A 27362-nucleotide genomic window follows, 5' to 3' on the forward strand; every position below is an offset into this window, starting at 1 on the left:
TTCATGTGGCGCAATTTACAATAAGAGACTACAGTTTGAGGATCGAGAGATAGCAGGGATGTCGAACAGAGGCCGCGATGACATCAGCCATGATTGTATTCCATGGCGGAGTAGGTTCGAAGGGTTGGATTCCTGACTGATGCTCCTCGTTCATATTCAGCTTTACGACTGTGTTACACATTAATGGGGGAGGATTATGTATCAAACAGGAAGCAGGCACTCCGGATAAATCAGTCTAAATCAGTTTGACAGAACGTCACCACTGGAGTCACACAGTGACCAGTGCTGGGTCCTCAACTATTTACAGTCAATGTCAATGATCAGGAGGACGGAACAGATATACAGATACTGAGTTTGGTCATGTTGCTGTGATAAGCAAGCGATTAAATATTAAGAGAGGGTGGAGGGTCTACAGATAGATACAACGAGGTAAAGGCAATGGAGAATAATTTGGCAGCTGCAATGTAACATCATATAATCTGTCATTTCATTTACAGGAATAATGCAAGGCAGTATGTTACTGAAATGGAGAGGGATTACAGGGATTAATGATACTGTGTACTAGGGGGTTCACTCAGACCCGTTCAGACATGGGAGGTTTTGCTCCATCCCTGATCATCTGCTCCTTGATGCTCCAAGTGACCCCATTGCTCTCCGTACACATGGAATGTTTTGAAGTGTTTGGTTGATGATGGGGGATGCTATTTTCAAACGTGTATCAAGGGGATGGCCTTTATCCAAGATACATTCATTCCTTTCGACATGGAGATCTGATGACGATGGGAAGGGCTGCCTGCTTGTGAATGAAGAGGCTGTGGCTGCAGTGTGGACAGGGATATTCACCAACATGATATACTGTGATGTGCACGCTGCAAGATTAATACAGGGAGTGCTCCTTCAGTTCCTCTACCTCTCCCCATTGACACGGCTACTCCGCAGATGCCATGTACACCATCGGGAATCCCACTCTGCTGAATACACCCGGCAGCTCCCTGCTGAGGGAGAAACAATGTATTTACCTCATCCACCATATATATCCTCCGTCACTGAATGGTTACATTGATGGCAACATACTGGGAGATGATGTATATGTCACCCAGTCCTGTTTGAAAAGTTCCAGAACATAGAAGCTGAATGAAACTGTGACCCGACCAGCCACTGGCAGCACCATCCTCTCCCTGGTGTGGAGCTGTAGGACGTGTTAAAGAAGGTGACACCGCTCTGTGACCAGCTCCTTGTTCAGTCAGGGCCCCTCACACTCTGCTCCTGGGTTAAGTGGAGCTTGGGAAGCTGTTCCTGGAAAATCCGGGGTGGACACAGCAGATCCCTTTCCCCCCACACACTCACTCCGTGGTTTCAGAGCGTCACCTCTCTGCCGAATCTGCTCCATTTGTTGTTCTTGTTGCAGACCCAGATGTTGTAACTACAGTCCCCATGCTCCATCCAGTGTTGGGACACCAAATCCTCAGGTCTCCCTGAATGTCTGAAGTAGCTCACAGCACAATCTCTAGCAAACCATCCCCAGCTGCTGCACTAACTTTTCAATAACAGGAGTCAGTTAGAAACCCCTCGTCTATAAGTGTTGTGGACCAGACCAGATTCCTGCAAAATATTTTAAGAAGGCCGCTTAGACCCAAACCTTTCCTTATTTTGAATATAGATGTGAAGTGTGCTTTCCAAAATATTTTGTGATTGGTCAAACCAATCGGCATTAAGCAAAGTATAATCTATTTAAATGATTTAGTTAAAATACAATCAAAGAAAAGAACATTTCAAGATGGCTTATATGTTGGAACACTTACACAAACAATAGATACCGTACCTTCTTGGTATACACTGCTCGGCACAAAGGTATATTCAAATACAGATCCTTACATGCAGTTTTCTGATCCAAGAGAAATCAACATCAACAGAGATCTGAGAGAGAAAAGCAGCTGGGGATCATGTTTTGAAACTTCCAACCATTCTGGGACCCGAACAGCTTCTGAATGCTGCAGCTAAAAACAAAATGAGAAACCCTGGTCTGGGAGAGCTGGCCACTGCCCTTCCATTGTTACCACCGTTTTAATAAAACCTAAATGCTTTCTCAGTTATTTACTTAAACTGTTTTCAGACACAGTTCTGCACCTCTGCCTTTAAAACGTCTCTTTAAAAAAACCCAAGGGAATATAACCTTTTTACAGTGATAGTATTCTCACAACTCCACATTTAATAAAATGATCCATCAATATACAAAAAGGGATTCATTTTAGATCTCCTAATCTTCCTCTATTAGCAGACTGAAATGCATATACTTTACATTGACTCTGAGCATACAAATGTTCCAAGCTCGATTCCATTACAGTCATTTTACTCCTGCCACAGAATGCCTTTTGTCTTCCTTCATCCAAGTCTCCACAACGTGTCAAAACTTACTTTTTCTCGCCCTGTCAACTTTATAATTTCAAATTGAATGGCAGCAAGAATAAACTCAATAAAAACAGACTGGTATTTTTCTCCCTAAACTTCTCCACAAACTTTAAGGGGTCAAGATCAGTGATAAAGATTTGTCTCATGTATGTTATTCGCAATTTAAATGCTGAAATGTTGTAATGCCAACACCAAGCTCAAGGCCTCCTTCCCCATTGTGGAATAAATCTGTTGATGTTTCCACTGGACACTCCAACCACACGTTACATAATGGAGCACTTCTCATCTCTCCAATAGTCCTTCTGAATGACATAGCTCCTCATGTCTCCGAATAAAAATATTACATCCTTCTGTACCACTTAATGCTGTAACCGCTTCGACTGCTACTCTTGGCCTATGCCAATAAACCTTACTCTCACAGGGATATGTTTTAATAAGATCTTGCACATTCTTCTCAATCTCTCACAGAAACCAAACTTTAATTTCTGAACTCAATCATCATCAGCCATTTCAGATTCTAATCTTGCCATTGTTACTCTCTGCCCTTCCACACGAGTTCCCACAACTGCAGGAAGTGAACTGTGGAAATTCTCCAAAATAAAAATCTCTCTAAGAGGGTCATAGGTTTGATCTGTTTTTAATATCCTTACCCACCTATCAAAATTACTTTATTTGGTTCTTTCAAACACAACGTGCGTTTAACCAGGGATGGTATTTTAGATTCCTGAAACACTGTCGGCTTCTGGCACAAGCTCATATGCACTTCAGATGGTTTTCTTCACCTCCTCCGATAGGGGTGCAAATACCTATCAGCTTTGTTTGGATAAACTAAATCCACATGTTCTCTGGCCACTGCACTTGTTTAGCCACTTTCTGAAATGAAATTAAAAAGGTTCCCCCATAATTCTCATCCAATTTAGATAATGCCTGGATGTATTTAAACAGATCCTGATCAGGCCTTTGGCTACCATAGGGTTGCTCAACCTCATTATCCTCTAATGAAAATCCATACAAAATGAAGAGGAATTTAGAATAACTTAACTATTGGAAAACTTAACCAAATAAAGGATACAGTACGTTCTACAAATAAACTGTTCAATCTACTAACATCACCTAAACACACCCCTTGGTAAAAAGGAACATACAGACATGCATTCTTGCATACAGTTCTCCAATGCAGGAGGAAATACCATCAAGTGAGGCTTTTGAGAGTGTAGCAGCTAGGGATATTTTACTAAAACTTCCAACCCCTCTGGGACCCCAAGCACCCGGTGATTGTTACAGCTACAAGAAAAAACAAACTAGAAAGCCTGGTCTGTGCGAGCTGGCCATTGTTACTACTATTTATTAAAAACCCTAAAAGTCACGTAAGTTATTTACTTGAGCTATTTTCAGTTGGCAGTTTGGCCTTTAAGACCTCTTACTAAAAAAAAATGAGAAACAAACGTTTTATTTAAAAAGTCACAGCATTATCAGGCAATTCAGATGCCTGGTCCTTCACTCAGTGGGCTTCCTCGTCATAGTATCGCAAGGTCACCTGAGAGGGACAGCCACAGGTACAGACCAAGTTACAAGGATGTGTCTTATAACTTCTGAAACACGCCTGTCCATGGACCATCACATGGGACATACCGGGAAGTGAACAACAGCTTGAAGAAACACCATTTCAGTATTTGTGAGCTACACAATGCCAGCACTCGATACACTAGGGAGCCAAAACCCAAGGTCAGGGAAAGATACAGAGGGACAGAGAGATTCACATTAAAGACAGAAACAGACAGTTAATTAACTGAAAAGATGTTGTGGAGATATGTAGAAAAAGGCAGGGCAGTGGGACTAACTGTGGAAGTGAGATATTCCTGAGTAAAATTACAAGAACGAGAACATTGAATAAAGACATTGTCAGATCAGCTGAAATGGTTTGTTACATCAAATTTTGAATCTGCTTCACCGAACACCACAAACAAACATAAACTGGGACAAGATGACAGCCCAGCATGGAGAGCTGTGCACACCATGCTCGTGTGTTGCTCAGTAAAGTACACTATCTGCCCAGCATGACAATATTGTAAACTTTACTATCATATGCTAACTATCCTCGCATCAGATTACTGCCTGCAATGGGAAGGTTTGGTGTGTGTGTGTGTGTGTGTGTGTGTGTGTGTGTGTGTGTGTGTGTGTGTGTGTGTGTGTGTGTGTGTGTGTGTGTGTGTGTGTGTGTGTGTGTGTGTGTGTGTGTGTGTGTGTGTGTGTGTGTCTGTATGTGTGGTTGAATGCGAAACTCATTATTTGAGAAGGAACACACATGGAGGAAACTATTTTAAATACGAACAACTGGCAGGCTTTTTATTAATCAACAGAGAGAACGAGGGAAGTTTCATGGACAGATGATATAAAGTGTTTGAGAATGTTAAAATAAAGGCATTGCCAGACACAATAGCAATATACATCGGCGTGCACATGAATGACAGATGGATGGGAGTTTGGTGTGAGTTCGAATCAAATTTGCTTCGGCAGGTTTGAAGCCGGGAGCGTCAGCAGCAGATTATTGGCTTCAGTAAGATTATTGACTTCATAGCTCAATGTTAAACAACAGATGAAATAAACCAGTGAGATATATTCCTGAGTGGTGAGTATTTCAAGTTCGAAATGTTCAGGGAATGGTGTCAAGAATCAGCTCATAGTCAAACGGATCTCCCACAGTTGTGACTTGTCTGCTTCAGCTGCAGATATTGGCCAGGGATGGGATGGAAACAGTGGAAGGAAGTGGAGTTTGTAACCAGAACAGTAGACGGTGACCTCTATGCTCTTAACAGCAAAGACAATGATACAATGCATTGTGGCTCTCCCCTGAAACTGAATAGATCAACATAGAGACCCGTGAGTAACACTGCCAGAGCAGAGAGGTAGGCAGTAATTGAACACGTTCATTAATGTAGTTAGTAGTGGTCTGTAGAGTGAATATCTGGATTGAGAGATTCAACAGGAACAATAATAGTGACAAGATGTGTAGACTGTATGAAATAACAATAATACAGTCATAACTGGTTTATAGAAAACAAAATCTGGACAGTGACACTTATCAGGAACACCAACGATAGCCAGGAAGGGATAATAAAAATATTGAATAATGAGAAGAGCGTAATAGATCCGCGATGATAATGACCACCAATCAAATGCAGAAAGATACCAAACATAATCAGATAAGTTCCTGTATATTGTTGGAATATTCCTGTCTAACGTTCTCAGATTCTGATCCATTGTTGGCACATTCCAGTCTAGTGTTCTCAGATTCTGATCCATTGTTGGAATATTCCTGTCTAATGTTCTCAGATTCTGATCCATTGTTGGCACATTCCAGTCTAATGTTCTCAGATCCTGATCTCTCCTCCCCCTCTCTCTGGATCTGCTGTTCCCTAGCAGTGCTGTCGGTGATGGTCCCACTCATGTTATGGAATAACACATTGAACGGAGCCCATTTATCATTAAAAGATGGAAACACTCCACTAGGATAATTAGAATCCATGGAGTTTGGCATTAATCGCACTTACTGAACAAATAGGCTCAGTTAACCTGTTCAAAACATCACTTTTCGTTTACTGGTTTTGGATGGAATGGATGAGGGTTGCTGAGGAATTGATCATAAATCTTTAAATCTTTTAAATCTTTTTTATTAACTTGTATATGACAGGATTAACAGGACACTGCAGGGGTCTATATATGTTCCACTCTATTTATGAAAGGAAGCAGTTATAAAATAACAGATCGGCAACATAAAAAAAAATCGGGTGGTCAAGTTTCTCGATACTTGAGTATTTCAAATTAGAAATGGTCAGGGCATGATGTCAAGAATCAGCTCATGGTCAAAGGGATCTCCCACAGTTGTGACTTGACTGCCTCAACTGCAGATATTGGCCAAGGATGGGATGGAAAGTTACCAAAGTACGGTACTTATTGACCAGTGTGTGGCCACTCCTGGTTTTGATGCCCTGTTATCAAATCCTTTCATAACCTTGAGACAGAGCATTGAGACTGCTGCTCAGGAACAGGCCGAAGCAATTCTGTCCCTGTGGGACGCTTACAGAGGGATAAGAGAAGGTCATTCAGTCCATATTAGCCTGTTGCTACTTAAAAAGGTGGAAAGCTGGAATATTGGCACATTTTGTCGAAAGAATCATTTAAAACAAAGAGATGTGTCGCTGCAGCTGTATGAAGTGTTACTGAGAGGGCACCTGGAGTAAATATTGTTGCTTGTGTTTCTGTAACTGAGAAGGAATAGACCTCCATTAGATACAGTTTACCAGCTGATCATAATCCATGGGTTGTTGTCTCATTTATTGTCTCGTGGCTGTTACACAGGGACAGGAGGAGCCCATTCAGCCTCTCGAGCCTGTTACAGAGGGGCAGGAAATGTTTATTTAACATTTCAAGTCTTTTACACATAAATATTAGTTTTAAATTAGTTGTGGAATAGGAAAGACCTGTCGTAAACATTAAAGATCTAACTTTGAACAAGGCCAGTTTTGAAATTGTTAGGCGAGCCGTGTGAAAGGCTGATTGGAATACCCTATTCACAGGTAAAGGGATGGTTGGAAAATGCAAGGCCATCAAAACGTGGTTTCAGAGACTCCAGGACCAACGTGTTCCTATTAGTGAGAGGGGCAAGGCTGGTGGGTGCAGGGAGTGCTGGATGGTTAGATATATTGATGCTCTGGTCCAGGTAAGGAAGGAGGCATATGTCAGGTAAACAGAGCTGAGATTAAGTGAATCCCGAGAGGAGTATAAAAGCAATAAGTGTATAGTCAATGGGGAAATTGGGCCAGAAAAATGTGGACATGAGGTGGCTTTAGAAATCGGGTTAATGAGGCATTGAAGCAACTCTACACATCCTTTCATTGCAAAATATTAACTAGGGAGACAATAGGGCACCTTAAAGATCAGTAAGGCTACGTATGTGTGGAACCATAGGAGGTGAAAGGGATATTAAACAAGTATGTTTCCTAGTATTTAATGTAGAAGAGATTACAAGAGCGAGAGAATGAAGAAATACATAGTGATATCTTGAAAAGTTCTATATTACAAGGAGATGTTGCACATTTTAAAACATATAAAGGTGAACTAATCCCTGGGACCTGATCAGTTGTATCCCAGAATATTGTAGGAAGCTAGGAAAGAAATTGCTCAGCCTTTTGCTGATATATCTGTAACATTGAGTTCCACAGGTGATGTGTCAAAAGACTGGAGGGTTGCTAACATAGTGCCATTATTTCAGAAATTAAGGAAAGCCCAGGTAACTATTGATTGGTGAGCCTGACGTCAATGGTGACTAAATTGTTGGAGGAGATTTTGAGGGAAACGATGTACATGCATTTGGAAAGACAAGGACAGAAGAGGGCTTTGTCACTGATACAAATCATTTGCATTTGAGTATACGAAGTATGGTTAGTAAGGTTGTAGATAATTCCAAATTTGGTGGTGCAGTCGACAGTGAAGAATGATCTCTCAGAATATAATGGGAACTTAGTTAGGTGAGCTGAGGAGTGGCAGATGGAGTTTATTTTAGATAAATGTGAGGTGTTGCATTTTGGCAAGAAAAATCAGGGCCAGACATTTAGGTAGGATCCTGTCGAAAGTTGCCAATCAAGGAGAACTCCTTAGAAATTATAGAATCCCTACAGTTAGGAAACAGAATTTCCAGCCCATCAAGGCCACACCGTCCCTCTAAACAGTATCCTACTGGACAAACCCCTCCCCTATCCCTCTCAGCCTGCATTTCCTATGGCTAATGCACCTCGCCCTCACATCCGAGGGTACTATGCACAATTTAGGATGGCCAAACTACCCTTATCTGTATATCGTTATATTGTCAGAGGGAAACATAGCATCTGGAGGAAACTCACACAGACGATGGGAGAATGTGCAAACTCCACACAGTCAGTCATTCAAGGATGGAATTAAACCCCGATCGCTGCCCTGTGAGGCACCTTGTGGTGCAGGTTCTCCGTTCCTTGAAATTGCCGTCACAGTTAGACAGCGCAGTGAAGAAGGAATTTGGTGTTCTTCCCTTTATTGGTGCGTGCTTTGAGTCTATGCGTTTGCATGACATGTTGCATCTGTACAAGACATTGGTTTGGCCAATTTTGTAATATTGCCTTTAATTCTGGTCAACCTGCTGTCGGAAAGATGTTGCCAAACTTGAAAGTTTGCAGAAGAGATTTAAAATAATGTTGCAGGTGGAGGGTTGGAGTTACAGGGAGAGTTTGAATAGGCTGGGACTATTTTCAAGTGTTGAGGCTGAGGGTGGACCTTAAAGAAGTTTATAAAATCAGGAGGGGCATAGATAAGGTTAACAGTCAATGTATGTTCCCAGGATAGACAATTCCAAATATAGAATATAAAGGCTTAAGGTGAGAGGAGGAAGATTTAAAAAGGGACGTGAGGGACAACATTTTCACACAGAGACCGCTGCGTGTATGGATTGAACAGCCAAAAGAGGTGGTGGAGGCAGATACAGTTACACCTTCTAAAAGGCATTTGGATGGATACATGCATGGGAAGGGTTTAGAGGGAGATGGGCCAAGTGCTGGCAAGGGAGACGAGATTAATTTAGGATATTTGGTTGGTATAGATGACCAGACCGAAGGATCTTTTTCCATGCTATACATCTCTGAGAGTCTATTGACTCTTGAGTGTTTAATACGGGAACAGGAGGAGGCTATTCAGCTTCTGAATTCTGTCAGTCAGCTGGTTTGCTCAATTACTGACAGTAAAATACAAAAATAAATCATTCAGATTTTGATGGTGTTTTACAGAAACAGGAGAAAGGCTTTTAGTCAAGAAAAGCTGTAAGTAATGTGAAGAGGCCATTCAGTCCCTCACCTCCATTCCACAGGAGCAGCGAGTGAACACAGAGCTATTGGAGCCTGTTACTCTGTAGCAGGAGGAGGACATCTATTTTCAAAAAACAACGATAAGGAGGCAGTCACTCAACTGCTCGTGATTGGGACACAGGAACAGAAGGGAGTCACTCAACTGCTCGAGAGTGGGACACAAGATCAGGGGGGAGTCATTCAACTGCTCGAGACTAGGACACAGGAACAGGAGGCAGTCACTCAACTGCTCGAGACTGGGACACAGTGAAATCTAGAGGCTAGTGAGGCCCGAAGATCCTGTTACGCAGGAACATGAGGAGGTGACTCACTCCCCACCAGTATTGGACACTGGGAGAGAAGGGGAATTTGTTTGGAACAAACACAAATATATGAATAAGTTGCATTCGTGGTCCACACAATCCTGCCCCAACATTTACTATGACCACGGCTGATCTGATTGTGATTCCCTCATTCCATTTCACGGAGACTGTCTTCGCAGCCTCTGCTCCATTTGTTGGTCATGTTGCAGACTCAGATGCTGCAACAACAGTCACCATGACTCATCCAGAGGGTCGGGTCTAACCGGATGAATCTGGATTTGAAGGGCTCAATAACAAGAATGAAAACACAAAATAAAAGTGTAGCCAGATGTTTAGTTCTCTCACATTCGCAATCCAACTCACATAACCAGCCCGTCCATTATACTTTCAGGATGGAGCACTGTGTAGATATGGCGAGCGTACTGCAGAATACAACCCAGCAATGTCCAGAATGGAACTCTGTGCAGCACACACCAATGCTGGATCTATAATCCTGGGCTAAATGTCTAGCGTGAGGAGCTGTGCAGTTCGCACTGGTTCATTCATATATAAACCCAGGCTGTTGCATTGTTCGGTAACACTGTGTTAGATTACTGCCCAGTGTGGGGAAACTTGCAGCCAATGTTGGAAGTGACAGGATGTGCAGCTCCCATCCATTTACAGCTCCATATCTCCACTGTACCTTGACAAGGGGTGCCATGGATGTGAAAATCACTGCGATGTAGAGATGTAAATGGAAACAGTTTAAATACCAATAGTTCTGATTAAGGCGAGTATCACACCAGTATTTAACGTTGAAATACCTGAGATAATATCCAATGAGGTTTCGTAATGGTGCAAAGTACTTAGAGGGGGATGGTAATGCTATAGTGGTTGCACTATAATCAACAATGTGAATTAGAGGAACAAATATGCAGGGGGACTGGGGAGACTTGCAGGATAAATAGTGTTGTTATAATAGGTGATTTTAATTTTCCTAACATAGACTGGGGCTTCCAGATGGTTAAGAACTTAGATGGAACGTAATTTGTTAAGTGTGTTCAGCGAAGTTTCCACAATCTATATATAGAGTTTCGTACTCGGGAAGGGACAAACTCGACCTACTGTTGGGAAATAGGGCAGGATAGGTGAAGGAGATAAAGTGGGGGAGCATTTTGGTAAAAGTGTTTAGAGTTGTATTAATTTTAAAATCGTTATGGTAGGGACAAAATTGGTCCACAGATTCAAATTCTAAATTGGGGCAAGGTGTATGTTGTTGGAGTTAGACAGTGGATTGCAGGGGATGATTGGAGTTGTTTGCTTCCAGGTAAAAGGATCCCGGGCAAGTGGGAGGGCTTTAAAAGTGAGATAGCTCGAGTACAAGATTTCCGTTTTCCTGTGAGGTTGAAGGTTATGTGAGACTGGAAGAGAGAACTCTGAATTGCAAGAGATATTGAGGCTCTGACCTGAAGAAAGGAGGCGTGGCTCATGTTCAGGCAGCTCATATCAAGGGAATCCCTGGAGGTATATACAGGGGATAGAGGAGTTTACTGAAGAAGGATATCAGCAAGGCCATTAGGGGTACGAGGTAGTCTTGGCTGAAAAGATTAGAGTGAATCCAAATTCAGTATAGTAAAGATAAAGAGCAACTAGAGAGAGAATAGGATGCTTTAAAATCCAAAACCAGCATGCATGCGTAAAACCTCAAGAGATGGGTGAATTCCTCAATTTTCCCTCTGTGTTTATCATGAAGAAAGACATGAAGATCTGTGACATTTAGGAGGTTAATTGTCATATCTTGGTACTGTCCATATCACAGTAGAGTTGCTGTTGGACATATTAGAACGCACAAAGTCAGACAAATCTCTTGGTCCTGACCAGATATATCTGAGAGCACTGTAAGAGGCGAGAGAAAAAGCTTAGGGACCAAGATCCCGGAAGGCTGGGCGGTAGCAAATGTTGCGCCCTTATTCAAGAAGGGCTGGAAAAAAAAATCCTAGGAAATATAGACCAGTAAGCTTCACATCTGTTTTCGTTAAACCACTTGAGAAGGTTCTGAGAGATAAGATGTGCATGCATTTGGAAAGACAGAGTTTGACTTGGAGCAGTCAGCATGGCTTTGTGCGTGGCAGATCATGCCTTACAAATTTTGTTCGAGATTTTTGAGGAAGTGACCAGGAAGGTTGATGAGAGCAGGGTTGTAGACATATTCTATATGGATTTCAGTAAGGCCTTTGATAAGATTCCACATAGTAGGCCGCTCTAGAAGGATAGATCGCATGGAATCCAAGGTGAGCTGGCAAATTAGACTGAGCTGCCAGTGGAAGTGGTTGAAGTGAGCACACTAACAATATTGAAAAGGCAATTGGACAAATACACAGATAGGAAAGGATTAGATGGATACAGAGCAAAGGCAGGGAAATGGCAGATTGGTAAATAAGGGGCAATTACACCATGGTTTGGTGTAGAGCACGGTGGGCGTATTGGATGGGCGAGTACAGAGGGGGAACATTCCCATCCCAGAGGGTGCCACACCACCAGAGCCACCGAGCATGGTCTGTGCTCACTACTGAGTTCAGTGTAGTATTTGAAGTCTGAAGAAATGTCCAGCAATACAGGACAGGCATCAATAATCTTCCCCGCTCTGTCAGGATAAGGGTCACCGTATTCTGTCTGCTCCCTCACACTCACTGTATATCTGTGATTGCAACTACTCCCGAACAAGGCTCATAGTCCCGCACTCTCACTACTGCATACAACACCTTCTCTCTCTCTCTCTCTTTCCTTTGCAAAACCTCCCACACAGTCATAGAATATTCTGGAGAATGCAGATTATAGAATCTTCCAGATAATGTTCCAAATATTTCACAGTTTCAGGAAAATGTCAGTGTCCCAGTGTGTAACACAAAAGAGTCACTTGACTCATCCTAATGATATTAAACCAAAAACAACTTCTAAACACGTCTTGTTATAAATACAATTTCGAGCAGAGAACATTTTTACCCTTAGGCGTTATCTTGACTGTTATCTGAACTGTACCACTTTCCTTGTTATGAAAGTTTCTCTTACCCTTTGTCTGCGACTGTTTCTGTCTGTAACAGTTACACAGCCTCCCACTCAGTTGGCAGGACGGCCGGTTTGTGATGTAGAAGCAGGGCAACAACACAGGTTCAGTTCCTCACATTGACAGATTACCAAGAAGGGGACACTCTCTCAGCCTCACCCCATTACCCGAGATGTGGTGATCCTCAGGATAAACCACCATGAGTGACCTCTAATGAGAGTTTTTGGGAGTGTATTCTATCAATGTTAGCATTTTAATTTAAAAAAAATTTAAAAAGAGATTTTTAATATTATAATAAACCGATAACAACTCAAATTACTGAAAAAAAATTACATCCAATTGCATGTACATACAAAATAAGTTAAAACACTACACTGACAGAGGAAAAAACAAAACTAAACAATTAATAATGAATAAATAATACAGCTCAGCATAACAAAAGGACAGTTCTCGTTCATCAAGAGCATTAACTGATACACATTTTTATGTTCACAGTTCTTCCTCTCTGGGGGTGGGGGTGTTCAGACATCCAACAGAACAGAATATCTTTCCTAGCACAGAAAGTACGGATTGTAAGGATATATTTTTTTTCCCATATTCATCTGTGGAAAGTACCTTGGGCAGGCCCAGGAAAACAGAAACCAAGTCCATCTCCAATTCAGTCCCCAATACGCACTCTATCACATCTGACACAGTGCTCCAATATAGATGAAGTCTGCAGCAGGACCACAAGCAATGAGTAAGAGTGCCTGTAGTTATTCTGCATTTAGGACATGCTGAAGATAATCCCGCTTTGAATTTTGTGAGACAATGTGGGGTCAGATAGACCCTATGAAGAATTTTCAACTGCGTGGAATGGGTCCTATTACAGATCAAAATCCCTCGAGCATTTACACAAATATCCTCCCATGTCTCCGAAGTGTTCTGAACCCCCAACTCTCTAGCCGACATCACAAAGCTGCACAGTCTCATCTGAGGGGACACTCTTCAACTAATGATAAAGGGTACTGACAGAGAGTGTATTCTAAGCAATAAGCGCCCTCTTCCCTTTATCAGATCTGTAAGAGTGTGGTAAAAGTGTGTTTTTTTAACTCAAGTCTCTGATCTGGAAAAAATACAGAAGAGGTCTCCACAAGGTAGTCCATACGGACGAGTTATTTGATCAAATGGTATCATTGTTTCTCCATCAAATAACACGTGGTGGCTCAGTGGCGAGCATTGCTGCCTCACAGCACTGGGGTCTCGGCTTTGTTTCTGGCCTTGGGTGACTGGCTGTGTGGAGTTAACATATTCTCGCCGTGTCTGTGTGGGTTTCCTCCCACAGTACAAAGATGTGCAGGTTATATGAATTGGTCATTGATAATTCACACATAGTGTTCAGGGATTTGTAGGTTTGGGCATTAGTCAGGGTAAATATCGGATGGTAGGGGATTGGGTCTGGGTGGGTTTCTCTTCAAAAGGTCGAAGTGGACTTACTGGGCCCAAGGGCTTGTACCCACACTGTAGGGATTCCACTAATACTAAATCACTCAAGCAAGGTACAGCCCTTGATGCCCACAGTTTAAACCTGGAATCCATTATCCCCAGATGACAACCCAGTGTTCCAATTACAGGGGTAAGAAACATGATCTTGGTTGTATTGCCCTCAATCTGACGCATTGTTACTCATGCTTTAACAGTATCGATAATAATTGGGTTTTGAAAATACTCCATAAATATTATCATTTTGCCTAAGAAGAACAGTGGGTGGCACGGTGGCACAGTGGTTAGCACTGCAGCCTCACAGCGCCAGAGACCTGGGTTCAATTCCTGCCTCAGTCCATTAACTGTGTGGAGTTTGCACATTCTCCCCGTGTCTGCATGGGTCTTCTCTGGGTGCTCCAGTTTCCTCCCACAGTCCAAAAAATATGCAGGTCAACTGAATTGGCCTACCTAACACTGTAGTGTTAGGTGAAGGGGTAAATGTCGAGGAATGGGCGTGGGTCGGTGTGGGCTTGTTGGGCTGAAGGGCCTGTTTCCACACTGTGAGTAATCTAGCAATAAGAGTTCACTTTGTCTGAGAGGGTTCAATATTTAACCGTATTGACGCCGTGCACTAATGTATGATAAAAAGAGCTTAATTGATAGCTTTTAATCTGGGAGATCTAATCCCCACAATCTGGGGGTAGTTACAATTTGGTTAGGTTGATAAAGAGTTGCATATGGTGCCAAATAAAAGAGCTAAACCAGCCAATATGTCTCCTAAATATCTGTCTGGGAACACCAAAGGAAGCATTCACATGGGGTATAGTAAATGAGGAAGGACATTCATTTTAATAAGAGCTATCCGACCTAGCCGGGATATTGGAAGTGCCTCCCATCTTTGAAGGTTTTGTTTAATTTTGTTAAACACATGGACATAGTTCACGTTAAATATATTATCAAAGACAGATGTAATGAATATACCGAAATAGAGAACACCCCCCCCAACACCATGATCATTTCAAAGGAAACCAGGATTTGCCCTCATCAGGTATTTCCCTAAGGCCTCCCATAGGCATGGCCTCCAACGTTGTAAAGTTAATCTTATAGCCCGAAAAGGTGACAAGCAAATTAATGCATTACATCACGTGAGCTGCTGAAATTGTGGGATTTGACAAAAACATAAGACCCTCACCTGCATCCAACATAATATTATGTGGCATCTATCTCACTTCTGGACCAGGTATGTTGGGGTAACATTCCCAATTGTGCAGGATGCCACCGAATCTAAGATTGATGCAGGGATGGGGAAGAGATCAACCCTCGTTTAGTATTTCTGCGGGTTAAAGAAGAAAATAAAATCCCTACTTGTGAGGTAGATCTGCCTCCAGACATCTAGTTCTGCACACTAATCCATTAATTGCTTACATTATAACGGGGATTTTGGGGGCCGTTTGAACAGTCTGCCCATCATGAGTTCCATAAGACAGTTGAAATCTCCTTCTACAATAATGTGTCACTTTTTAAGATAATTAATTTGGCAAATGCAATTACCAGGATTTTAAGAGGGTGCGCTGGGGGGCAATAAACATTCAAAATACTGTATTATTTCCCATAGTTCAAGGCTTTAGGGATTATGATCCTGCTGTGAGTGTCTAAAACAATCTAATAATTTAAATGGAACATTCTTCCTGTCCAGTATGGCTTCTCCCCTGCTCCTAGTATTAAAAGACGAGAAATAAACCCGATCAAACACGCCCTGCTGTAACGTCAAATGTTCCTTGTCATCAAGGTGTATCTCCTGCAATTGGACAACATTCACCCACTCCTATTTAAGACTAGAAAGTATATTTTTCCTCTTGACTGGCAGATGGCTCCCATTAATGTTCCAGGTACACCATTTAAGCACATCATTATCTATAACACACTGTCGCAACATTTCAACTCTCGAGTTTCACATCGAATTACACATCACTAATCATTAATGAAAAAAGACTCATAGAGCCTAAAAACTGTACAAACTAAAACTACGACACATAACTAGCTCTCAAAACTTTCCAAAGCTAAACACATAAAAAAATCAAAGAACGAAACAAAGACCAAAGTGCCAATGACACTTGATAGGGTAATTTACCGCCACACCACCCCTGCCCACCGGGGACGTTTACATATCACAAAACTTTCTCTTCTGCCCATTTCCAATATGGCATCCAGGGCAATTAACAACAAAATTCCAGCTTGAACTGTCGGTGGGCACTTAGCAAATAAAGAGAAAATGAGTAGTAATATTAATGAAGAAGTTAAAAATGAGTACTCTACCCATCCCCGACGATAATTAAACACTGGTTACTACCAGAAAAATCCAAGAACATTTCTTTAAGGGAGAAACATGATTGTCTAAACATCCAGCTTACTTTAAAATATTTACAATTTTTTCGCTTACTCTGGAGAGTCAGACGGGTTCACGGATTCATTCAAAGCAATACAGAGCACCGCTGGGAACCCTAAGGAATACTGAATCCCGAGTTCCCTTACTCTTCTCTTGATAGAATCAAAAGATTTTCTTTCTTGAATCAACGCTGCTGAAATGTCCTGAAAGATCATAATCCTGGAGCTGTCGTGAATTAAAGCCATCGGATCATTCCCCTGTGTTCTGGAAGTTTCCATCAGTCTTTGTTTGTCCCCATAACTATGTTATCGCTCAAGGACAGGGCGAGGGCGCTGGTCTGAGGCTGACCTCCGCGCCATAACCAGATGAACTGTCTCACTCTTCACCCGTCCCTCTTCAGCTTCGAAGTGAAGGAATCGCTGCAGCCAGTCCTCGAAAATCCTCACTGACTGACCACCTGCCGTCTGATCCAGCAGACCGACGATATGAAAATTTTTCATCCTGCCCCTGTTCACAAGGTCGTGATCTTGTTTCGTTAAGGTGCAGACCTGTTTTTCGAGGGCGAGCATCTGCTCCTTGGAGAAATCAGTTGTAGTCTCTGCCACTGCAGTTCGGCGCTTAAACTCATCCATTCTGTTTCCAAGGCTTTCAAGTCATGTTTTCGGAGTACGGCTGAGAATGGCTCGAGCATACTGCTGAACTTTTCTTTAATCATGCCTTCAATCATTTCACATAACTTGGTGAACTCAGTGATCAAGGTCTGGTGAGTAACTGGGTCCATGGAACGAGCAGAGTGGGTTACAGCTACAGCCTCAGGCATGCTCGATGCTTCTGACGGGTGCAACGTGTGTTGGGACTTACACGATCCTTTCCCGTGTTTTGTCATTTCCACTTGATAAACCGGGATTAATAAAGATTGTATAGTTCTTTTATTGTTGAAGTTTAAGTAAATGGTTGGGATGGAGTGTGTTAGAGAAACACTTTGCCTGTTGTATGATGCAAAGCCCAGCAAAGAAGTCCTTACGGATCGTGGCCATCTTAGATTCCCCCTTAAAATTTTATGAACATTTTAATTTCGTTTTGCATTTTATTAATGAATTTTCAGGAGCCGTGTCATTTGGTACCATTGTCTACATTTCCCCCCAACACCGCACGTTCCTGCCAATCCCCGATAATCCTCGACTCGATTGTCATTTATGAAACTTCTGTCTGTGCCTCAAAAATATTCAATATCTCTGCCTCCATTGCTCTGCGGGGAAGAGAGTTCGAAAGACCTACAATTCTGAAAGAACAAAACATAAACCTCAAGACCTGAGTTTGAGATTAGTTTTTCTTTGCCTCCTTATCTGAGAAAGGATATAATTTCATTGGAAGCAGTTCGGAGATGTTTCACATCATGGATTCCAGGAATGAGGGCCTTATTATGAAGGCTTTAACAGGTTACTCGTGGAATGAGTGGTGATCTTATTGAAACATACCAGACCGAGAGGAGAGTGGATCAGATAGATACCCACTGGGTATAGCCCAATTTTCTTGTCATTTTTGTAGAATCTCTACAGTGTGGAAGCAGGATATCCCATCCACCAAGTCCACACTGACCCTCTGAACAGCATCCCCCCGGACCATCCCCACCACCTCCCCCCCCTTCCCTAACCATGTAATCTTGCATTTTCCATCGCTAACCTACCTAACCTACACTTCCCTGGCCACTATGGGCAATTTAGCATGGCCAATCCACACTAAGCTGCATATCTTTGGACTGTGGGAGGAAATTGGAGTATCGAGAGGAAACCTACACAGATACCTGCAGAGAGAATACTCAAATTCCACGCAGAACATAGCCCAAGGTTGGTAGTTAACCCAGCTTCTTGGTGACGGGAGGTAGCAGTGCTAACCACAGATCCACCATGTGCATCCGTTAGTCCTATTAGTTACTTGTGGCTGACTAAAGAAATCTGCCTGACGTGCTCCTATCACTGAACCTGATCCAGTCTGAGACCTTTATCATTGGCCATATCACGAACTTGGTTGCACTTACAATTTGTTGTGAGCAGTGGAGGAGTGGAACTAGAAAAGGAAACAGTGACACCCTCCAACATCAGTCAGAATAGAAACTAGGACAATTCATTCAAGTGGGAATTCTCTTTGTGATAAATGACTCTTTATTTTATATTGAGGCTGGTTTCGTCTGGTTGTCCATTGACGGTGAATCAGGGATAATAGTACATGGAGATAAAAGTGTAGCTGGGACCACAATGAGATGAGCCACGACCTTAGTTAGTGGTGGAAAATAGCAAATTACTGTGGATTCTGGAATCTGAAACCAAAAGAGAAAATGCTGGAAAATCTGAGCAGGTCTGGAAGCATCTGTAAGGAGAGAAAAGAGCTGACGTTTTGAGTCTAACTGACCTTTTGTCAAACCTAAAAAAAAGGGAGTCATAAAGAGGTATTTATATGAGGAAAAATGCCTCGATATTTCTCCCCTTTCCAGCATTTCCTTTTATTTACTGGTAGAGTCGTTTCAAAGGGCCGAATGGCCCATTCGTGTCCCTCAGCCCTGTGTTATGATGTTCCATTCAGCCCTTCAGACCTGCTATATAGGGACAGATCGAGGTCACTCGGATGGTTAGGTGTAGTTTTGGAAAGGTATTTGGAAAATGCAGGCTGGGTCGGGAAGCGACCCCACCCCCAATCCCTGTTTCCAGATGTGCATCATGTTACAGACCCAGATACGCTGGGATACAGCCCACATACCTCACCCGGGGTTAACTCAAGCAAATCATCTGCTCTCCCTGAATGCAACATTGCACAACGCAACTTCCAGGAAAACAACCAGTTACTTTCCAAGAGCATAAAATGTGAAATGAATAAATAGAGTAGGCTATTCGGCCCCTCAGATTTGCCCTGTCATTTAATACGAACATGGCTAATGTACTCCAGGGCTCAACTCCACTTTCTTGCCGACTCCGTGTATCCCTCTATACCTCTCTGGGTTATGCAATTCTGGACATTTACTACCTTTGAGAGAAGATATCACTCTGTGTCTCAGATTGAAATCGATGTTCCATATTCGGTATCTATATTATCGAGTTTGAGATTCCACCCAGGAGTGGAAACAATTTGCCAATACCTACCTTCTCAAGCCCCTTCTGTGTCTTGTATTTTTCAGCGGTATCACTCCTCATTCATTTAAACTCCAATGAATAATCGCCTTACCATTTTAGAGATTCTCAACAACTCAACCCTTCAGCCCAGTAAGCTGCCTAATGAACCAACCTAGTTACTTGCTGCATCAACATGCTGACTTTATGTTTCATACATAGGAACACTCCTTTTCAGGGAGTCCCCTCCATTAAATAACAGCCTGCCTTTTGAGTCTCAGAGTCATCCACAACGTCGAATGTGTATTGCACTTAGCTCCCGCCGTCAGGCGATCAATGTAGAATGTAAATAACTGATTCTGGATTAGTGGTGCTAGAAGAGCACAGCAGTTCAGGCAGCATCCAAGGAGCAGCAAAATCGGCGTTTCGGGCAAAAGGTTTTGCCTGAAACGTCGATTTCGCTGCTTCTTGGATGCTGCCTGAATTGCTGTGCTCTTCCAGCACCACTAATCCAGAATCTGGTTTCCAGCATCTGCAGTCATTTTTCTTACCTTGTAAATAACTGATGCCATTCGACTGATATTTGTGATACTCCTGCAGATAGACCTTGACCATGAAGACCATTAATCCTGACTCTCCGATTTCTAAGTGTTAACCAATCATCATCCCATGTTATCACATTAGCCGTCATCCTACGAACTTCAGTCTTGTGTAAGAACTTTTATTCTGTACTACTTTGTGCAAAAGCTCTGGAAAGCCTGGTTTCTACAAGATCCACTTTATCAAGTCCGCTTGTTACATTCTCTGGCATCTCCAGAAGTACTGTGCATGATTTGACAGGACAAAGTATAATTTCCCTTTCACAAAACTACACTGACCCTGTGTGAAGCTTTTCTAAATGTCCATGCTGGTCAGGTTTTCCATTTTAAGCTCATCCCATCTGCTTTTATTTGGGCCATATGCCTCTAACTGTTTCCCATTCGTATGTGTGTCCAAATGAGTTTTAAATGTTGCAGCTGTACATGCATCTACCACACTTCCTCTGGCAGCTCATTCCATACCCACACCACACTCTGTGTAAAACTCTTGCTCCTTCGTTCCTTTTAAATCTTCCGTCTTTCACCTTAAAACTATGCCTTCTATGTTTGAACTCCCCCATCCCGTCGAAAAGACTGTGGCTATTCACCCTATCCATGCCTCTCATGATTTTATAAACTTCTACAATGTCACCCCTCAACCTCTACACTCCAGTACTAACTTCAAGAACAAACATTTAAAGATAAGCACTGCAAACTTGATACGATATTAAACATGCCAGTAAAACAATACCCCGCCCAAACTTCATATTGTTATTTGTTTTTCTCCACATTACAAAATTTTATTACAGAATTCATGTGTTTGACTTCTTATTGACACTAGTAAACGTTCCTTGCTGTCTTCCATTTTGTAATATGGAGAAAAACAAATAACAACATGAAGTTTGGGCTGAGTATTGTTTTACTGCCATGTTTAATATTTTGTCAAATTAAATGGGGTGATGATCTCGACAGTGAAAACGTAATTATGGCCAGATCTATATAATGTCACATCGTCAACATTCTCCCTCCTGGCCTCCCTTGTGTGATTGTGTCTTATTTATCCTGCACTCAGTAGAGAGAATCCCTTTTCCCATCCACGTCTTAATTTAAAACCGTTCGTTATCATTCTTCTTGTTCACCACTGTTAAAAGCCTGCTTATCTTTGCCACACCCTCTTTTCCCTGTCACCCATCCCCCACCTCTGGCAAGTGATTAAAAATCCCAGTTTCCAATCCTTTTCAGTTCTGAAGAAGTGTCACACTGGGCTTCAAACGCTAACTCTGTTTCTCTTTCTCTGCAGATGCAGACAGACCTGCTGAGTTTCTCCAGAAATGAATAGTTACAGAACAAATTTACAATTAAACAAATAACTATGGATACTGCAAATAAAAGTACAAAAATTGCTGGAGAAACTGAGAGCTTTGTAGAGGGTCACTGGACCTAAATGTTTCACTCTGCATTCACTCCAGAAGATGCTGCAACATCGTCTGCAGTTTCTTCAGCAATGTCAGTTTTTGAACAATTTCCAAAGAAGTATGTCAAAGATGCTCAAACATCCCATCCAACCTGGAGCACCTTACATTGGGAACTGAACGATGCATGGTGACAAGTTCCTTTATTCTGAAACTGAATCGGACTGGCATCATTGACACCAAGGACATCTTAATCATGATCAGGGAGAAAAACAGAGGGAAGCATATTAACTTCAAACACAGAAGATGGCATTGTGGATGAAATATTGTTGAGTGGATGAAACACCTCACCCTCATCATGATACCACAGAATCACAGTTGCCAGTTTTCAATCAATTCGATTCGTAGCATGTGACATGAAGAAACAGCTGAACACAGTAGATACGACAAAGGCAATGGGCCCTGACACCAATCCTGCAATGGGACTGAAGACTTGTGCTGCACAACAAGCCGTGTCCCTGGGGAAGCTGTTTCATTCCAGCTCCAACTCTGACATCTCCCTGGCAATCTGGAACATTACTCAACTATGTTCAATCCCCTAAGAGGGGAATAACTACAAGCTGACTATTTACCACCCCTTCAGTCCCATCAGTACAGTCAAATTAGTGGGAATTCTTTTTGACAGAGCTTTCAAGCAGCACAAAACTAACCAGGCCAGTGTGGTTTCAGAAAGTCCCCATGTGCAGATGGTGCTGTTGTGGAAATGTCAATAGATTACTAATCAAGACCAGGCTAATGGTCTGGCAGCTGATGGAAGTTAAAAGTAATTAATAAAAATAATTAAAATCTGGTGTTAGTAATAGTGATCTTGTGTCCAATGTTGATTGTAAACATTGATCTTCTTCACCAATATACTTTCAGGAAGTGAATCTCCCGTGCTTTCCTGGTGTGGCCTAAAAGTGACTCCAGCCACACAGACATGTGATCACTTTTTCAATGGTCTCTAAATCTGCTAAGCAAGACACACTATTGTATCAAACTGCTGCAAGGTCAGAAAGGATATAACCGGACAGAACACCCGGCCCCAGCCTCAGTATCAGAAAAGGGAATGGGAAAAACAGTCCTGTTGACCCTGCAGAGGCCTCCTTCCTAACATCTGAGAGCTTGTGACAACATTTACAGAGCTTTCCCACAGACTGCACACAAACATTGGGAAAGGAGGAGGTCATTCAACATATTGAGCTTTCCCCATGCTAATGCATGACCAAAGGTCTCCTCAATGCAGTTTTCCCCAAACACTGTTCATTTCACTGAATATGTTTCAACATTGTGAAATATAACATTGGAACTGCTGAAATCCCTTCGATCCATCAATTTTGTGGCACCATTCAATATACAGGCAGTTCTCTGATAACACACATTTATTAAATATGATATGGCTGTGACCCCTTGCTTTAGGCATGCTGGCCCGGGGATCTATCATCCCTGCTTCCAATCTGTCTCGCCCTGTCAGAGTTTTATATATCTCACTGAGATCTCCACTCATTTTCCTAAAGCCCATGCTGCACAGTTTCCCCAAACTCTGCTCCTACAACAAACCCGTCATCCCAGAGATCAGTCTGGTCATGCTTCACTGCACTCCCTCAATGTCAGTTTTGACCTTTATTCGGTACAGAGACCAAAACTGCACACAATATTGCACAATGTTCTAGATGACGTCTCACCAAGGCCCTGTACAGCTGCAGTAAATGACCCTTACTCCTTCATCCAAATCTCCCTGAAATGAATGTCAATACACTATTTATTTTCCTAACTGCTTACTGCTCCTGCAACATTGCTTTCATTGACTGGTCTACAGGGAGATCAAGATTATTTTCAATGTTACAGCTCCCCACTTGCTGGGTCTATATGCACTGGTCAGCGTGCCAAAGCCATTCCCAGTATTGACTTCCGTGTTCAGAACTGACTGTCCTACATGGACTCAGAGGGCTGCACAGAAATAAATAAAAGTGCAGCTTAATTTCTTTTATAGAGCAACATTTTTTCAACCAATCTCTTTTCAAATGATAGGCTGCCATTCTATTGTTCCCATCCATGAATGAAACATCACATCATTCCAATGTTCTCCATCTGTCAGGTAGTTGCCCAGTCACTCCACTTGTCTCAATCACCTTGGAGCTTTTTTTACATCCTCCTCACCCACTCACAAGCTGACATCGTTTAGTGCTGTCAGTGAACTTGGGAATATTGCATTTGAGTCCCTCAACCAAAGAATAGCTGGATTCCAAAACCTGATCCTTGTTATATCATCCAAGCCTTCCGTTCAAAAATCATGGTTTTATTCCTACTCAGTGTTTCCTGCCAGCTCTCCCATTCTAAAAGCATGACCACATATTAGCCACAGTCCCACAGGATTCGAAATGGCACGAAAGGCTTGGGGCTTTATCAAAAATCTTTCTGAGATTTCAGTCGTATGGCATTGATACCTTCTCCATAATTTTGCTAAAAGCCACTTTCTCAAATATGATGCCCATTTCATAAATCTCTGTTGACTTTGTCTATACCCATTACTTTCAACCCAATACTTTCTCTAAAACTGTTAGTTGCTAATTTCATTCTATTCCCTTTTTCTCACCAGACTTTAAGTTCCATAGTATTGCTAGGAAGTTTTTTTTTGTTTTGATTTCTTCTGTGACGGCAAAACTGAAGTATTTGTTCCATTGTTCTGCTATTTCCCTGTCCTCAATTATCCGGTAACAGACTCTAAGAAAGCTGCACCATTTTCTTTTAATTTTGCCAATGATATATTTTCAGAAGATGTTAGAAGTTCACTCATATAAGCTTTGATAAGATATTCTTCAGAAACTTATCAATTCCTATCCTAAACTACTCAATGATTGACCTTCCACAACCATACAATCACAGAAGCACAGACTCTGTTCCATCATAAATACAGTACGATCTACATTAGCCCTACTTTCCGACACAAGGCGTTTAGCCGTGAATCTTATGGCATTTCAAGTGCACAACTGTGTATTTTCTAATGGTTGTGAGGTTATCATAACAACTCCCTCCTCAAGAAGCGCATTCCAGACCCCAACAACTCTGTGTGAAAAACAGTCCTCAAATCCGAACAAAACCTCAAACCTTTCACTTTAAAATTGTGGGCCTTTGACTAAAAGGAACAGCTGCTGTTTATCCACACTGTCCATGCCCCTCGTAATCTTATCCTTCTGAATCATTGCCCCCTCAGCCTTCTTTCCTCCAAACTAAACAATCTGGGCTTATCCAGCCTTTCTCCATGGCTAATATGCCCCATCCCAGGGAACATCCTGTTGAGTCCCCTCTGTACCCCCTCGAGTGCAATCATATCCATCCTGTAATGTGGTTCCCATCTTGGCCAAAACAAATTTCTGATCATCTATGCTTTGATGAATAAAGGCTGTGTTAACGGTCCACTATGCTTTCTCAAATTGTGTATTAACATGCCCATCACATTCAGGGATGTGTGGAGAAGCACCCTCTGACCTTCCCAGTGTGCTGCCATTCATTGAGTCCTCACCTGTCTGGTTCCCTCTTCCAAAGTATATCACCTCATATTTATCAGGATTACATTCCATCTGCCATTGATCCACCCATCTGACGATTCCACCTGTATCTTCCTGAAACATAAGACTTTCGTTCTCACTGCCAATCACCCGAATAATCATTGTATGAAACACAAACTTACTTATCACCCCGCCCCACCCCTCATCCTTATTCACAGCTGCATCATTTATGATTATCACAAGTAATAAGGTTAAAAATCACACAACATTGGCTCATAGTCTAACATGTTTATTCAGAGGCACGAGCATTCAAAGCGTTGTTTCTTTATCAGATGTTTGCGCATTTTGATGAAGAAACAACGCTTCGAATGCTCGTGCATCTGAATAAACCTGTTAGACTGTAAGTTGGTGTTATGAGATATTTAGCATTGTCCACTCCAGTCCAACACCAACACCTCCGAATCACAAATATTAAGGGGCACAGCACTGATCCCCGGGGTACACCACTTGACACTGTCCTTCAGTCACACAAACAGCCTTCTACCTCTACCTCCTGCCTCCTCCCACTGAAGTTGATTTGGATGCAACTTGGCAAGTCCTAATGAGTCCTAACTGTTCCCTCGATATTCTGTTTCGCTTGACACACTTGCAGATTATCTGGGGATTATCTTGCCCTGCCAGCAGCAGGTTTCCATGCCCCTGTGTTTGTTAGTCCCCTCCAAGTGAAGAAATTCCTCCTTATTGCAGTCGTAACTGGTCTGTCCCAGCTCATTACATTATTTGCCTTGAATGTGGATTAGACAGCCAGGGAAGTATTCTGTTAATTTCCAACTTGTCATATGTTTTGTGAATGTTCTACATTTCACGGTGACCCACCTCTCATTCTTTGAAGCGCTGGAGAAAATAGGTCGAGTTTCCTCATCAGGCGATCTCGCTATCTGAGGGATTAATCTGGAAAATGCCCATTGCACATCCTCTGTTGTCAGTATATTCTTTCTGAGATTCGTTCAGCAAAACTGTGCACAATACTCCAGGTACAGTCCCATCAACACGCTGTGAAACTGCTTCAACATGTCTTTACATTAATGTTCTGACTCTCTTAAATGAAGGCGAACCAAACTTTAACTTTCCACTTACATATATTCCTCCAAATACCCTTCGCATTCATTGCATCTACGAACTCATTATTTGAGTTCTTATAGAAATCCTTCCGAAAATCCAACATATGCCACTTCTAGTGGTTCCCCATTATCTATGCTATAAGAAACAATTTCAAACAATTCCAATGTTTATCAAATATGATATCTCTATCAGAAATGCATGTTGATTCTCTCCATTGTTGCTGTTAATTTCTAAATATCAAAAATCTCATCCTGTGTAATAGATTTCAAAAGTTTCCCTACAGATGTCAAGTTAATTGGTCTGCAGTTCTCCCCAATATCTCTTTTTCCCTTTGTAGCTGTTTAGATCCCTTCCATTCATCTATAGTCCCTGGATCGCGTTTACTAACTTCAATTTATCTACAATAATTTCTGCCCTCTGCAGAATATACAGGAAAATAAAACACAGCATCGACAGTGCAATTAATACTTCTATTGGTGATTTATTTCTGACATTTTGATATAAGTACATCTGACTTAGCAATGCTCTTTCCAGCTGCACTACCTTGTTACTGATTTGAATTGACTTTATGCCTTTAGCTCCAGGAGTCCGATATGATCACTTGGTATTACTGGGGGAATTTCAGGATATCACTCCATGAAGACAGATGCAATGTAACTAGTTGTTTTCTTGGCCATTTCCCTGTTCCCCACAATGACCTCTCCTCTCCCGATTCCAAATTTCCACATTTGACTTTGCTTTTATTTTGTTTCCTTTGAAATATAGATCGCAGATTGATGCAGTCTTTGTGGTCCGGTTTGTTAGCATGTATGTTCGCTTTTTGATTTCCTTTACAGGTTCATGGCCTTCCTTTTTTGGATCGTTAATTTCTGAGAATTCTCAGGTTTCCACAATATCTGGAATTCTTCAGAAGTCACTTCCTATGATTAACATATTTTCTAATTTGTTATGTTAATCATCATTGAGTCACTTTCTCACTCTTTGGTGTTTGTACCTGAAATAAATAGATGTATTTTTCAGACTTTGCAGTATTTCTAAAAACTCCTGGTCCTGACCATTTATATTCAGGAACACCGCAGGAGGATAGGAGGATAGAGAAGAAATTGC

Source organism: Chiloscyllium punctatum, chromosome 21 (assembly GCF_047496795.1).
Source record: "Chiloscyllium punctatum isolate Juve2018m chromosome 21, sChiPun1.3, whole genome shotgun sequence".
NCBI classification, from domain to species: domain Eukaryota; kingdom Metazoa; phylum Chordata; class Chondrichthyes; order Orectolobiformes; family Hemiscylliidae; genus Chiloscyllium; species Chiloscyllium punctatum.